The sequence below is a fragment of the Taudactylus pleione genome, unplaced genomic scaffold (genome assembly GCF_031769625.1).
Source record: "Taudactylus pleione unplaced genomic scaffold, aTauple2 ptg000592l, whole genome shotgun sequence".
Taxonomy (NCBI): Eukaryota; Metazoa; Chordata; class Amphibia; order Anura; family Myobatrachidae; genus Taudactylus; species Taudactylus pleione.
Genome location: NW_028284994.1, coordinates 4,191,959 through 4,202,108, shown reverse-complemented (window position 1 = coordinate 4,202,108; position 10,150 = coordinate 4,191,959). Strand labels below are relative to the sequence as shown.

General features: G+C 48.7%; 2 pseudogenes; both read right to left on the bottom strand.

The window, feature by feature from the left end:
* Positions 1-391: 391 nt before the first annotated feature.
* Positions 392-2,641, bottom strand: LOC148481215 (28S ribosomal RNA; annotated as a pseudogene).
* A 1,198-nt stretch (positions 2,642-3,839) lies between these two features.
* Positions 3,840-5,694, bottom strand: LOC148481214 (18S ribosomal RNA; annotated as a pseudogene).
* Between the last annotated feature and the right edge of the window lie 4,456 nt (positions 5,695-10,150).

Below are 10,150 nucleotides of genomic sequence, written 5' to 3'. Positions count from 1 at the left end.
TTGTTCCAGCAATACCACTTCTAGCCAGCTCATTACCCCAGAGTCTGCTCCAGCCAGAAGCATCATTAAAGCACTTGCCAATCTCAACTCAGCATCATCTACTGCCCAGTTGTCCTAGTCCCTGTGCCCACAGACAAATATCTCAGATTGAAACTGGTTGGATCCTGACTACATTAAACTGGTCAATGTAAACAATTTTATCCTCTCAGATAGTGGGCACCACCCTAATTGGCTAAATAACCATCAGTCAGTTCATGCAAAAACAGAGAAATTACACACAATTAAGACATTACCAAACTCAAATCTAAGCACTTAGAAAACAATATCTAGCCAAAAACTCGACTTAACATAACTTGATTTGCCGACTTCCCTTACCTACATTGTCCTAACATGCCAGAGGCTGTTCACCTTGGAGACCTGCTGCGGGTATGGGTATGGCCTGGTGCGAGATTTACACCATCTCCCCCAGATTTTCAAGGCCAGCAAGACCTCACCGGATGGCGCCAGAACCGCAATGCTTTTCAAGGCCCGGACACCTCTCTCGGAGCGAACACAATCCAGGGTGCCCTGCCCTTCACAAAGAAAAGAGAACTCTCCCCGGGGCTCCCGCCTACTTCTCCGGGATCGTTCGCATCGCCACACTGGATGCTGTGGGGACACCCGTCTCCACCACTCTGGGTTCAGGGATCTAAACCTGACTCCCTTTCGATCGGCTGAGGGTGATGGAGGCCATTTCCCGTCCTTTCCGAATGGCGCTCATCCATCTCTTAGGACTGACTGACCTATTTTCAACTGCTGTTCACATGGAACCCTTCTCCACTTCGGCCTTCAAAGTTCTCATTTGAAAATTTGCTACAGCCACCAAGATCTGCACCCACAGCGGTTCTGCCCAGGCCCTCGCCCTGAACTTCCATGCTCACTGCGGTGGCCTTACTACTCATTGCGGTCTAGCCCCCTGCGGGCCCACCAGCGCTGGCGATGGCCAAGTATGTGCCTGATGCTCCAGCACCATCCATTTTCAGGACAAGTTGATTCAGCAGGTGAGTTGTTGCACACTCCTTAGCGGGTTCCAACTTCCATGGCCACCGTACTGCTGTCTATATCAACCAACACCTTTCCTGGGGTCCAATGAGCATCGGCATCGGGCACCTTAACACAGCATTTGTTTCATCCAGCAGCTCCAGTTCTGCTTACCAAAAGTGCATTGTGCGCTCGCATTCCACATCCGGCTTCAGGCCAGTGAGCAGGGCTTCTTACCCATTTAAAGTTTGAGAATAGGTTGAGAACATTTCGGCCCCAAGACCTCTAATCATTTGCTTTACCAGATAAAACCAATTACTGGGTTTGTGCCTTCATGGAGCTCCAGCTACCCTGAACATTGGAGGGAACCAGCTACTAGATGGTTCGATTAGTCATTCACCCCTATACCCAGATTGGATGACTGATTTGCACATCAGGACCGCTGTGGACCTTCACCAGAGTTTCCTCTGGCTTTGCCCCACCCAGGCATACAGTAGTTCACCATATTTCATGTCCTATCACATGCGCTCATGCTCCACCTCCCCAACAGGTCAGGAGAGACGAGCCTGTGGTGCACCTGCTGGTGTGGTCAGTGGCGGGATCCCACCTGAGCCGGGGTCACCCCGGCACTCACCTTCATTGCAATGTGGGGTTCGCTGTGAGCCCTCCGAGTCGCACGCACTTTCGACTCCTTGGTCCGTGTTTCAAGATGGGTTGGCTGGGCAATTGACATTGCCATGGACCCGTAGTGCCTGTGGTCATGGGCCCTCCTGCCTCGGTCGTGTAGACCAGTCAGGGAAGCACCTAGGACAGTATGCACCAGTGGACAGCCATGCCAGGAGTGGGGGGCCCCATCCCCCCTTCCCATCCTACTTCCCGCCTTTCCCCTGGGGGGAGGCGGGGTGGGACGGTTTGACGGGGGGAGGGCATGGAGGAGATCATCTCCCTCGGTCCCGGGCGATGGCGACTGCTCTTGCCAGGAGGGGGCTGTAATGCCGGCAGCAACCTTCCCCCAGTGGGCCTTCCCAGCCAGCCCGGAGCCAGTCGTGGTGCACCACAGTGGATGAAATGCACCCTGCAGGGGCCGGTGCGACACGCGGGCCATGTCCCTCCCACCGTCGGCCGGCCGCCCCGATGAAGGGGACAGACGGAGCAGGCAAGGGGGGGTCCGATGATCCGGGGTGGTCGGCGCATCAGTCTGCCAGGTTGATTAATCCATTTATCTCTCAATGTTTTTGCACCCTCTTGAACTCTCTTTTCAAAGTTCTTTTCAACTTTCCCTTGTGGTACTTGTCCACTAACGGACTCGCGCTGGTATTTAGCCTTAGATGGAGTTTACCACCCACTTTGGGATGCATTGCCAAACAACCTGACTCCGAGGAGATTGGTACCTGCCATGCCGGGGGCAGCCACTGGCCTTACACCATCAGTAGGCTGGGACTCGATCAGAATGACTTGGGCCCCCGAGCGATGGCGGAGTGGGTTTGGTCTCCCGTATGCCACATCTCCTGTGCCCGCCAGGTGGGCGGGAATTCGGCGCTGGAGACTTCCATCGCCATTGCTTGGGGAATCCTGGTTAGTTTCTTTTTCTTCACTTAGTAATATGCTTAAATTCAGTGGGTCACCACGTCTGACCTGAGGTCTCAGTCAGGAGAGAAGACTGAGGAGGGGATCCCCACCACCTCGCTGCCTCCCGCTGTTGCCCTCGCTTCTCGGCACCCTGGCCAGTGGCAGCCCGGCATCGGTCGCAGGCAACTGCGTGGCACTCAGATGGGCACATGCTAAGGTTTCCCAAGGGGAAGGTGGGGTCTGCGCTTGGGGGGACAAAGGCCGGCCAGTGCTCCGGCATCCCCAGGGAGGAGGACGGAGGTGGCCCACCTGCAATGGCCCCAGCAGCACCACACCAGGGCACAGGTGGGCGATCGATGGGGGAGTGACCCTCAGACAGGCGAAGCCCCGGGAGGAACCCGGGGCCACAAGGTGCATTCGAAGTGTCGATGATCAATGTGTCCTGCAATTTATAGAGAGTCGTGGCTTTTTCTCTCTTTTTTTTTCTGTGACTTGCGTCACAGTTGGCAGGGGTGCTCTGCATTCTGAGGGTGTGTGGAAAAAAGACGACGACCTGTGGCCTGGTGTCCAGGCACCCGGCTGCCGTGTCCCTCCAGGGTCCAGGAGTCCAGCACGTGGGTTGCGGGGTTGGCCTGTAGATCCTGTACGCCACCCATGTCCCAGTGTCTTGAATCTTCTTGACCTACCACCTCCTCCTTCTCCGGGGTGGGTGAGGAGGTGAGCGGTACCTGGATTGGCTTGGAGGGGACCTGTGTTTCTGGGGGTGCACCCATGGAGGGGAGGACGGGCTCTGCAGCCTTTCCCCCCCAGTCTTCCATGGCCTCTGTCCTGGTGAGGCCCACCCGCCTGGCCCCCTTGGGTCGCAGGGAGGGGTGCAGACGCCCCCTTCCATCGAGAGAGCCCTGGTAATGCAGGTGCCAGCCCTACTCCGGGGTGGCTGTCCGATATTCCCTTTGTCACTGGCTGCGGCTGTCCCTTCCATGCAACAGAGGCCACGGTGGGGGTGGTGGGTCCAGGACAGTGGTGCCCCATCAGTCTGCTCCCGTCATTCTCCACCGCCTCGTCTTTCTGCGTCTCTGGGCCCGTGGGTCTGGCTGCGGGACTGGGGAGGGGGCTCCTGCCAGGACATGGGCCAGAGCTCATCACCCTCCAACTGCTCCCCTCACCCTGTCCACACACCCTCCGGGCCCCCCTCTCTTTCTCTCAGTGCTGCTCCAGCCGGCGGACCCCATGGTCTCGGGCCTGGCCATTAATGATCCTTCCGCAGGTTCAAATATGGAAACCTTGTTACTACTTTTACTTCCTCTAGATAGTCAAGTTTGATCGTCTTCTCGATGCTCCGACAGCACCATTTCTGACCACGGTGGGGCCAATCCAAGGACCTCACTAAACCATCAAATCAGTGCTAGCGATGGGTGGTGTGTGCAAAGGTCAGGGACTTAATCAATGCAAGCTTATGACCTGCACTTTCTGGGAATTCCTTGTTCATGGGGAATAATTGCAATCCCCGATCCCTATCACGAACGGGGTTAAGTGGGTTACCTGCACTTATCAGCGAAGGGTAGACAAATACTTTTCTGTTCAGTGTAGTGCACATGAAGCCCCTGACATCTAAGGGCATCAGTGACCTGTTATTGCTTGAGCTTGTGTGACTGAACGCCACTTGTCCCTCTAAAAAGCCGGACGCGGACCACCGGGGGTCACCTAGCTAGTTACCATGCAGCAGTCTCGTTCATTATCGGAATTAACCAGACAAATTGCTTCACCGACTAAGAACAACCATGCACCAACACCCACAGAATCAAGAATTAGCTATCGATCTGTCAATCCTTTCCGTGTCTGGGCCGGGTGAGGTTTCCTGTGTTGAGTAAAATTAAGCTGCAGGCTCCAATCCTGGTGGTGCCCTTCCATCAATTTCTTTAAGTTTCAGCTTTGCACCCATACTCCCCCCGGAACCCAAAGAATTTGGTTTCCCGGAAACTGCTTCGTGGGTCATGGGAATAACACCGCCAGATTGCCGGTCAGCATTGTTTATGGTTGGAACTATGATGGTATCTGATTGTCTTCAAGCCTCCAACTTTCATTCTTGATTAATGAAAACATTCTTGGCAAATGCTTTCTCTCTGGTTCATCTTGCGCCTGTCCAAGAATTTTGCCTCTAGCAGCAAAAATACGGATGCCCCTGGATGTCACTTTTAATCTTGGCCCCAGTTCTGAAAACCAACAAAATAGAAGACTAGAGTCCTATTCCATTATTCCTAACTGAAGTATCCGGGTGACCAGGCCTGCTGTGAACACTCTCATTTTTTCAAAGTAAATGATTCAGGCCCCAAGGACACTCAGTCAAGAGCATGGGGGAGGCACTGAGAGGCAGGGGCTGGGACAGGCAGTAGCTTGCCTTGTGGTCGACCGCCAGCTTGATCCCAAGATCTAACTACAAGCTTTTTAACTGCAGCAACTTTAATATAAGCTATTGGAGCTGGAATTACCACAGCTACTGGCACCAGACTTGCCCTCCAATGGGTCCCCGTTAAAGGATTTAAAGTGTACTCATTCCAATTACAGGGCCTCAAAAGAGTTCTGTATTGTTATTTTTCATCACTCCCTCCCCGAGTCGGGAGTGGGTAATTTGCATGTCTGCTGCCTTCCTTGGATGTGGTAGCTGTTTCTTAGGCTCCCTATCTGGAATCAAACCATGGTTTCCCATTACCCATGGTCACCATGGAAGGCGCAGAAAGTACCATTGAAAATTGATAGGGCAGACATCTGAAGGTGTTGCCACTGTCACGGGGATGTGCAATCGGCCCGAGGTTATCTAGAGTCACCAGAGAGGCCAGTGGAGGAGGGAGGCCGGGGCCAACCCATTGGGAACCCCCAGATTGGTCTTGGACAGACAAATGCATGCATCACTGGGGGTCAGCGCTCATTGGCATGTATTAGCTCTAGAATTACCACAGTTATCCAAGTAACGGGGTCGAGCAATCAAAGGAACCATAACTGATTTAATGAGCCATTCACAGTTTCACTGTACCTGCCGTGTGTACTCACATATGCATGGCTTAATCTATAAAACAAGCATATGCTACTGGCAGGATCAACCAGGTAGCTCTCGGTCTGCGCGTCGGTCCCTCCCAGGGGTGGGGGGGACCGTTGGGAATGGAAAGTGGCGGGTGTACGGCTTGTGTGCCAAGGAGGTGCCGTCTGGGGCAGGCCATCTTGCGAGCCTTGGAAGGCATCTGGGGTGCCAGGCGACATGGTTGAGGGAGAGGCAGGATGGAAGGAGGGAGCTCGTAGTGAGAGTGGCAGCCAGGGCTCACTGACCCGTGGTGGTTCCGGGCTTGGGAGGACGGACGGCGCCCACCTCTTCTTCACCTCACCCAACAACCCATTTTGCTGGGTAACCAGAGCTGCAAGCCATCCCAGGGTGTGTGCGGTTGTATAGGCAGTGGTCGAAAAGTCACCTCAGGCCTCCTGGTGCTGATCCCCACTGTCAGGGCGAGGCCAGGCCATCGGCCCCCAGGGGACCCCGCTCCTCCAACCCACCGCATCCCATTCTATGCCGGACCAGTATCAACTTGTCCTGGTGGGGTGAAAGGGTGCAGAAGTGCGGAGTGTGGTCGCCTTTGCTCTTGTTTCCGAGGTTCGGTATTCTCTCACCCTCCAGCCACAGGGACTCGCCTATCTTTCTATTTGTTGCTCTTTTGGGCAGCCCTGTCTCTCTAATAAAATAGAAAAAGAAAACTTCCACAAACTTTGGCGCTGCCTCTTGCAGCAGCAGACAAAGATCAAAATATAAGTCACCAACTTATAAATACAATCATACACGCATAAAATGATCTTACAAGTCTGCAGTCTGCACTATGAGATGTTCCAAATAGTATGTCTTTTCACAAACTCCAACTGATTTCCTATAAATCATTCCACATGTAAAAAAAAAATTAAAGAGAAAATATATTGTAATGTTGTTCCAACTGTAGAATTTCCACACCCAGGGTGTGAGGAATGAATGGAAGGATGGTGAAAGTCCCAATCCAAATTCGAGGGAGATCTTGAGAGAATAAAGTTCCATCAGGTACACCCACAATGTGATTGATATTTCATAAGATGGTGCTTACATGCTTGCTTACATAAGTAAATTATGGTAAGGGTACGTAGCAGTTTCTTTATGATCTCCCATCAAATTTCATGAAAGGATCAACAGAATCTCATATGGATGTGGTCCACAGCACCCCAAAAAGAACAAAAGGGATCACAAAAATTGCTATATCACCATAGGTTTATTTAAAACACATTAAAGGACATTAGCATACCCTATGTGCATACCAATAAATCCTACTGCCGAAGATGGATCCCGGGAATCCCGCTATGTAGGTAACATGGGTCACACTGGGTATGGATCATAAAAAAGACACTGGGATGTTTTTCGACACTCTGTGGCGTCTTTATCAACATAAGTGTCTTGATAAGTCTAAAAAATTCATATATATCAAATTTAATAACTGTATCAGATAAAAATAACTTTTCTTAATGGAATAGAGTGTCATTCACCACAAACCGGAACATGAAGTTTCATGCGGCTGCCATCTTGTCTTTACAGACTTCAAATCCCATAAGGCACTGCTGATATTTATGCCCTATTGGTTGTTTCCGTGCCCTTAAAAGGAGTGAGGTGTGTAACTCCTTAACTAAATGTGAGTACCACATGACCACCTCACGATAGTCTTAGTTACATCTTCAGGAGGTGCCACACATGCCACTATGTGACAGCCACACACACTCCAAAGTCCGTGGAGTATATGAGGTGTCACATGATCCCCCCATCTGGATCACGTGCAGACTCAGACGCTGGTCACGTGACGCCCCTCTGACGGACAGTGATGGAAAAAAAGGCTGCTACTCTGTTGCTTAGCAACCCAGGCATATGTGGTTTTACCCCATAAATATAACACCTTGAGCAATATTACCAGTTTCCATCTTATACAATAAACATTATAAATACTTAAAAAAATATATTTGTTATCACTAAAAAAACCACTTGATTTCAAAATCACAGTTTAACCCTGTCGGTTTCAATGTCTGCAATTCATATATATAGCGCATCTCTGTTTTAGCAAGTCTTATATCCCTATCTCTCGTTTGCCAATTGTCCTAAACCCAAGCAATACCACAGCAGTATTTAAGACCTTTTGTTGAGCTACCATGCTTTTCTTTAAACTGCATAGAAAAAGGATGATTTTTCTACCTTTGATAATATTGCGCACATGTTCAGCCCATCTAATTTTTAGTTGGCGTTTACATTTTCCAATATATACTAAATCACACGTACATGTGATTGCGTATATAACATAACTCATCTGGCATGTAATAAAATCCCTAATGGGAAAAAGCTGTCCATTGATATATACTTCAGTGATCTTAGATTGTGGAATTTTGCATACATTACACATTCTACAATCTCCGCATCTAGAAAAGCCTTTCTTCCTAGGTAGTAAGTGTCTTCCATCCATGGGTAGTGCGGAAGATACCAGACTGTTCCTAAAACTAGGTGCTTTTTTATATATGATGTTGTTTTTTGTTTTGTAAAATCACTTTAAGGATATCATCCTTTAATAAGATCCCCCAATACTTCCTAAAATACATTCAATATGATTGTATATGTTATTAAATTGTGTATTGAAGGACATCATATACCTTTTTTTATTATTTTTTTTATTTTCAAATTCATCCAACAGGGAATTTCTATCTACCTTTTCTACTTCCTCCATGTTTCTTTTTAATTTGGAAGGACTATATCATTTTTTTACTAAATTACCGATCATCTCCTTAGACTGAGCTTTATATGTCAGACCTTTCGAGCAATTGTGTATGAGTCTTAATAATTGTCCTTTTGGAAAATTTTCTAGCCAGAGAGGAAAATGGTTACTTTTTCTATCTATGTTCAGTATGTGTTACAATGCAATGGTTTGCTGAAATTACTCTTTTCAACCCAACCATCTATCACATTTATTCTCAAATCCAAAAAAATAACAGTATCTTTACTACTAGAAAATAAAAGGACAATCTTATAAAGGTTCTCTTTAAGATATAAACAGAACTCCTTTAAGTTTTCTTCATCACCACCCCAGACAAACAATATGTCATCTATATAACGCCACCATTGCACCAGGTTTGCGCACCAGCCATGTCCAGACCACACATGGGATTCCTCCCACCTAGACATGAATAAGTTGGCATAGCTGGGCAAAAACCTAGTGTCCATAGCTGCACCAATGAGTTGCTTACAAAAACTACCATCAAAGTTGAAATAATGATTGTTTAATATGAATCATGCCATCAAGGATGAAACTCCTAGTCATTTCATCAATATAGCCTCTATCCCTCGTGAATGGGAAATTACAGTGTATAATGATGATACATAAGTAGTGACAAGGAAATAATTTCCATTCTACTCTAGTTTATCAAGTTTGTTCAATGCATCTTTGGTATCTTTCAAAAGTGATCTTTATTTTATGACAAAAGGTTGGAGGTGGTGATCAATATATGCTGAAAGGTATGAGGTGATGGAATTAGTTCCTCCTACTATTGGTCTCTTTGACGGGTCGCAAATACTTTTGTATATTTTGGGCAGTAAGTATAGCATGGGGACAGAAAAATAGGCATTAATTAAATACTCAGATACTTCCTTACTGACAGTACCTAAATATATGAATAAATCATCAGTTGATAATTTGTAAAAATATTGGTGGAAGGATCACCTTTTAATTTAGAAAATGTAATTCCATCATTTAGTTGTCTCATACCTTCTTTAATACATAATTATTTGTCCATCACAACACTTCCCCTCATTGTCCGCAGGTCCCGGTAACCCCAGGCGGATTCGGGTGCCTGAGGGGGGCTGTCGGAGAGAGCAGACCGTGACCACCTGGAGTCGGGGTACCAGGTGCACCATGGGCCTAGAGAGGGTCGGGTTTGCCCGCGAACTGGCCAGGACCCCTGTGTTCTGGCTGAGCGATCGTCCCTCTCCACTGGGACAAAGAGTTCCACATCGATCGGAAGGGTGCCTCTGGGGGTGCTTTGAGCCATCTCATGCTGTGCCCCTATGGATCTCTTCCTGGCTCTCTCTCTCTCATCTCTTCGCCACCTGTAAATCCACCCGAGGAATTCAACCACATATCACAGCAGCTGCAGCGCCCCGTGAAATTATTATTTTTTTTTAAAATAGCCACCCATGAAATAAAAACATAGGGAGAGTACAAGGTGCAGTCCCACCCTGCGGCACCCCCTGGTGGATGCCCCATGCCGCTGCAGCAGCGCCCCAAGAATTTTTTTTTTTAAATAGCCACAACTGCGGCAGCACCACCTGGAAATTGGAAAAAAATAAAAAATAAATATCCACCCATCAAATAAAAAACACGCGGGTGGAATGTGCTGACCTGCCCCACCTCGCGGTGCCACCCAGTGGCCACCCGGGAATTTTGTTTGTTCACAATTAATTAAATGGCCACCAATGAAATAATAACATATGAAGAGTAAGGTGCAGACCCGCCCCGCAGCACCCTCT